The sequence below is a fragment of the Rutidosis leptorrhynchoides genome, chromosome 4 (assembly GCF_046630445.1).
Source record: "Rutidosis leptorrhynchoides isolate AG116_Rl617_1_P2 chromosome 4, CSIRO_AGI_Rlap_v1, whole genome shotgun sequence".
NCBI lineage: Eukaryota > Viridiplantae > Streptophyta > Magnoliopsida > Asterales > Asteraceae > Rutidosis > Rutidosis leptorrhynchoides.
Genome location: NC_092336.1, coordinates 86,392,276 through 86,399,135, shown reverse-complemented (window position 1 = coordinate 86,399,135; position 6,860 = coordinate 86,392,276).

Below are 6,860 nucleotides of genomic sequence, written 5' to 3'. Positions count from 1 at the left end.
AAAAGAGTGAGACTCAAATACGTATGGTGTGAACCACGAGCCTGTTGCACCATAGCGTTATGGTTAACCATATCATGTTGTTGGATATTGTTTAGCATGCTATATATATATATATATATATATATATATATATATATATATATATATATATATATATATATATATATATATATATATATATATATATATATGTTGTATTGAGTATATGCTAATGTGGTGTTGTGATATTTTACGAGTTATTAGCATTATGAGTATGATGGCACGCTATTTGAGTTATATTTTTCGTATGAGGTATTTGGTGGGTGCGATGGCAAATAGATGAGTTATATATGTGTATGTATAATTATTGCACTCACTAAGCTTTGCTTACCCTCTCGTTGTTTACATTTTTAGGTACGAATATGGAGAAAGGGAAAGGGGTTGCCGGGAATTAAAAATCCTGATGTTGGTTGCTAATTGGAGCTTTTGGAAGTCGACCCAATGTTTTGGGTAGTTTAGCCCCAAACCATGCTCGAGTGTCGTTTGGTTTAAAACTATCATTTATGGGTCGAACTTGTATTACTTTTGATTAAGGGCCTTTGTGCCCATGATGTAAACTTTAAACATGTTGTACGTTTAAATGGGTTGTATGAAATGGTTTACATCTTGCGACCATTCGAATGGCGCGTGAATGGTTTATTATAAAAAAAAAAATTTAGTCGGTTGAATACGGGTTGGGTTGTTTCATAATTACTTATTTTTGACTAGTACATGTGAAATTTTACTTTCATTTTTGCAAATCAATTCTTTTAATCAAAAGATATTTTACTTAAAATAGTCTATATTTACTAAGAGCTTCGTTTCTTTTCTTACATTGTCACCTTAAACGATTTTGATAAAATTTTCGTTGCTTGCTGTATAAAATTTTTCGTGTTATTCATATCAAAGTCATCATGAAGACTTTACAACCGTTGAAATCGATAGATTCATGTGTGTATGTGTTGAAGGCACTTACTGCCACGTCATTCAGAGCCTTTGGGTATCCACTAACACTTAAACCATTTAAAATTATTGTGTTACCCTAGGGATCTTATTCGCCACACCTGTTGGAACGATGCTCTCTCTTACGTAACTCTAAGGCCTGACTTATTTCAAGAGATTCTCATTTAGTGATATTAGCACCATCAGTATTCCGACTTTAATATTAGACATAACCTGTTTGGCATTTTGCAAAGTCAAGAAGCGATTAACTTCTCATCCTCATGCTCTATCCTTCAAACCTCACTTTTTAGCAACGGCTTCGCACGTGAACATTTTTGGCCCAAAGACTTGTGTCCTGATAATTATCAAAACTACATTTAATTCATTAGTATTCATTACCTAGTAACATGTCACCCGATGATTCAAAGATTTTTCACTCAATCTTTTTCAACTCGTAACCTCTGAAATACGAAAAACTATGTATATCAAAAATTTATACACGATGTTTATTTGTGCGGTCCTCACAAGATTTATGGACAATGAAAGTAATAAAATTTTTCTGTCACTTATGCAATTTATAAAATCATATATGTATGTATGTAATTAAGTTAATAAATTTACCCTTACTTATTTTGGTTAGTACATACTAAGTTATACCTTCAAATTATTTAAAAATCGCTCCTTTATTGAGTTGTTTAACTTAAGTCAAATAGTTTTGTGCAAAATAGTACACGTTGTACATACTTCTAAATTTACTAGGAACTTCGTTCCATTTATGTTGTCACATCAAATGTTTAAAGGTTTTTCAAAACTTCCTTGGTTGATTTTATTAAGGGTTTTCTTATTAGACTACACCATATATGGATCACACTTCTTCTCGCCCTCCGTTAGGGATGAAGCTTACTATTAAGATCTTTGTTAAAAACTCTTGAGCCACTTTGGATGGCAGTTTTATAAAATTTGTTAGGAAGTCTTTACGCTCATAAAATGTTCCTCTTAAAGTTAGACACGGCAAAAACGTGGGCCGATAAATCAGTTTTCCGGAGTACACTCAGTGGTCACCCCATTGTAGGAAAGGCACTAGGTGGGTTCTACTCTCAATATTTCACGGCTAATCGCAACACCCTCGTAAACATCATCTCTATGAATCAGTATGCTGAGGTACAAGAAATCGTTTTTGAGATCCTTTTCACTTGGAGTAAACCATTCTTTATGACCAAGGGTTCACATATCTTCTCATCCGCGCATCCCCTTAAGTCAAGGTTGGAGATCTCGAATCTCGGGGAGATCTCGTTTATACATCTTTAGGGAGATCCCGGCATCTCAAAAAAATCTCGGAAAGATCTTGGGCGTTGACTTATGTTAATTTTTTATGTTTTATAATATAAATGTATATAAATAAATAAATATATGTACATTTATTTACATTTTTATGAGATTTTACAAGTAAATCGAATATGCGAGAAATCCGAAAAATTATGAGATTTTATGAGAAAATTCTAGAAATGAGCGAGAAAATTCGAGAAATCGTGGCTTTGACCAAGTTTGACCGAGAAATCTCGGGAGATGGACATCTCGTCTCGGAGGCCTTCCAAAAATGAGATCTCGGGGAGATCTCGGGGAGAAATAAGGAGATTTACAACACTGCCTTAAGTATAAGGATATATTCAGATCGACTTGTTCGTTGTACAAAGAGTTCACTCTCGTTCAAAGATCACAACTTTCGTGCGATTTTCTTTCGGAAATATAATGTAAATTACTTCAAGAATCTATGAATCTTGTTATCATCTTGGAAGGGACTGCTTAAAACATCTATGACACTGGGGTGGTTACTCTATATATTTCTTCCTTCGTTGGTTGCAACTATATGTTGTTCTAGTCTATGTTAAACCTAACTTCAGCACGTAACCGAATGCTAATAGTTACATTATGGAACTGTTCTTTCATTTCATCCAAGGATAAGTTCACATACAGTATGTTAAACTGGGTGATATCCTTCATTGTTCGTTCAGACCGTCCTGAAGACACTATAAATAATTTTGGCTTGCATTGCATATAAGTTCGATTAGTCACTTCCAGCTAAAAAAACAATTCATTTATTCAAATGAAACGTTCTTAAGTATTGGGTTCTTTATGCCTATGGCCTCCTTCCGAAATTAAGGGGTTAGTAAAATCCGTGGCTAACACTATCCAGACATCAAATCGCATCTGTCATCTTTGTATCGCGACATGAGCGCTCAATGTTTTAAGATGAGTTGGGTAACATTCATGATGTATTTCATGCATTCAACTTTCTGAAGATGCCTGTAAGGCTAAAAACATCATCTTTCCTTTTGTGGGTATATATATTCGGATGATATATTCATGATAGAAAGAAACGAAATCAATTTGTTGATCACTTAGGACAAGAGACTTAATTCTTACTTTCATGCGCCCAAGTACCTCTCAAGGTAAATAACTCACTTCTGAGCCCACGAGTCACTCGGAACTTTAATACGCTCCTTTTTCTTCTTATTCGGTACCGTTGTTAGTCACTTCTCAAAATTTCGGGACGAAATTTTCTTTAACAGGTGGGTAATGTAACGACCCGAATTTTTCGACTTATATTTTTGTGCTCTATACTTTCACGAAACTGCGTATTTGTGCGTACTGAGCTAGTTTATACTCTGGGATCTTATTTCATGATAATTACTTTCGTTAATACCTTACAGCGTGTTATTAAGTGCTTGATCACTTAACTTGATCCCCGAATGCATTTATGACCGTTAGCGTCACTCGTCGTTTAAAACGAGCTACGTACTTGGTACACGTTAAACTTTTGTCATAATTGGAATATTATGACTAAGTAAACATAATTGTTATTTATTAATGACAATTACTTGGCTTGATGGTTTATTTAATTACGCTTAGTGTTTACTAATGCTCACTAGTTACCTTAATGGACTTTTACCTTAGTGGACTTCCATGGCCCAACCTACTCAACTTAGTGGACTAATTAGTGGATTAATTAGCCCATGTAATTAATAATTAGCCCATGAAATAATGAGACAAGTAATTGCATGCTCATGTACTAATGCTTGCATTTTTGTCTCAAACCACCCAACAAACCAACACTACTTTGTACCACCACCATGTACCACACCATGCCACCACCACATGAAGTCAAAATGGTCCCTCCTCCATGCCCAAAACCGTCCACCATGGTCCCCCCCCCCACCATCACCACCATTTGTTGTCTTGTTTTGTGTTTTTTTTGCCTATAAATACTAGATCCCTCCATTCACTACTTCATTTTTCACAAACACACACAAATTCTCTCTAGTTTTCTCTCTAGTTGCTTCTCACACTAACTTCTCTCTAAAACTTGAAGAACTTTTAAGTGTTCTTGATTTTCTTTTCTTCTTTTTCTTCTTCATTTTCGTGATTCATCATCATCATAATCAAAGATTCATGTTTTGTAACTTGAATCTTCATAACTCTTGTAAGATTTAAACTTTGTTTTGAAAAGTCTTCAAGAACATGAAGGATTCAAGCTTTTTAGCTTTGAATCTTCATAATCTTGTTAGATCTAAGTTATAAACTTAAGATCTCTTTATTTATGTTCAAAGATCAAAACCTATGTTTATGATCTTCATGTAACTTGTAGATCCAACACTTTACTTTATGGATCTTCAAGAAAGTTTGAAATACAAGCTTACTAGCTTGAGATTTCTACAAAAAGTTTGTTAAGATCAAAGTTTGTTAACTTGTGATCTTCTTTAGTTTGTTATAGTTTAGATTTGTGACTTGTGTTTTCATGAAACAAAAATACAAGCTTACTAGCTTGAGATCTCATAAGTGTTGTTAGGAATCCAAGCTCTCTAGCTTAGGGTTTCATTTTTGTGTTTGATCTAAGTTGTGTAACTTATGATCTTCTACTTTATTTAAACAAAAGTTCATTAGATTATGTTCACTTTACTTTACAAGATCTAAGTTTCATAACTTATGGTTGTGTAAAAGTTGAAAGTCTAAGTGTTATGACTTAGGGTTTCACCAAGAACATGAGATCTAAACTTTTTAGTCTAAGGTCTTTAATACTTAGCTAAGATCTAAGTTCTATAACTTAAGGTCTTGCTTATTTAGTTTGATTCAAAGTTTAAAGCTTAATGGAACTTGTACTTGTGTTGAAACTAAGAAATTGATGTAACTTTGGTTCATCATCTTGCTCAAACTCTCACATGAGTTGTATTTCATTTCTTAGTCTTGACTTGTGTGTTGATGGTTAAACCTTGGTCAAAGTGATGCTAACACATCAATGAGTTGTACACTTGAAGCTACAAGCATCAAGGATGAGAAGTTGAGAACCGTGATGAGCATCAAGCACCAAGAATCCCACCGGAGCACTTGTTTTCTATTTTCAGGGCTTGATCAGACCCCTGAGCTTCTGGAAAATTTGATTTCCAGATGGTTCGGTTCGAGTAGATGACTTTTCGTTTAAGACTCGTCTTAATCCGATAAACGGTTTAGGATTTATAGCCTTCCGAAAATCACTACGCCTTTGTAATGACGTGCTTAAAATTCTGACCTACTCGCATTTAAACCCTCGCCACAGTCAAACGAAGATGGGTTAGGTTCTGAAAATTGGTCAACTGTAAGAGAACTCACATACGGAGCCATGGCCACTGACTACGCGTCTTTTAGATTTTCATAGAGGTCGTAACAGTTGTCCAAAGTCAACCTTTTGTTTCGATCCCTGTTCTTGATTAAAAACTTACTTTACTTTTTACGTACGATGATGATGATGATGATGATGATACTTAAGACTTAACTTGCGTACTTTTAAACCTCTGGGAACGATTTACTGACCTAGTAACTTTTGACTTAGGTTGAGGACCTTTCGGACCGACTTACTTGCTTACTTATCTCGTATCGACTTTTACCGCACTTTCACTGTGAGTTATAGCTCCCTTTTTACTTCAACTATTTTTGGGACTGAGAATACATGCGCTTTTTATGTTTTACTTACTAGGCACGAGTACTTAAACTTTATATATGTGTGGGTTATATAATGGCATAAAGTTTCCCCTTAGCTCGGTAACGTTTAGTCATTTGTTTTTGAACCGGTGAACGCTAATCTTAGATATGGATCCATAGGGTTTGACATCCCCACTCGAGCTAGTCGCGCTAGCATTTAATGGGTGTTTAATACTTAGTAAACTTACGCACTCGCCAAGTGTACTTTTAAGGGGTAATATTACATTAAATTAGTTACCGGGTGCCCACGGATAAGCATATACTTTATCATACTGATTTGAAATACTGATTTGAAACGCTGGTCTGAAGCACTGAAATCCCGTAGTCTACATTACATTACTGATTACAAACAAACTTTAGCTCACCAACATTCGTGTTGACTTTTTAAGCATGTATTTCTCAGGTGCTTAGACGTTGTTGCTTCCGCTGTTAGACTTGCTGTTATAGTCTTGGTATTATAGACTTGCTGTTACAGACTCGCTGTGTTAGACTTCCGCTGCATTATCTAGAGATGTCTCAATCATGGAACTTTTACTTTGCATTCACAACTTATGCTACATTTGAACAATGGTTTTGGAATGACCTTTGTGTCACATACTTATGTTAATGCTTTCTATTCGTAGAAGCACATTATCTTTTGTAAAACATATGACGTTGATAAAGACGATGGCTTTTGTAAAACATTTGAAGTTATCTTTTCATGAATGCAAAACTTGTTTTCAAACAGCATATAGTGTTGTGACCTTGTAATGATCCTGTTGTTGATGATCCGTACATGTTGATTTTGTACGGGGCGTCACAGCAAGCATGTGAGATTCTCGAGGTGCATACATATGAAGACAATTTTGTTGTACCGCGTAAGATATATCCGGATGGGTGAATGTTAA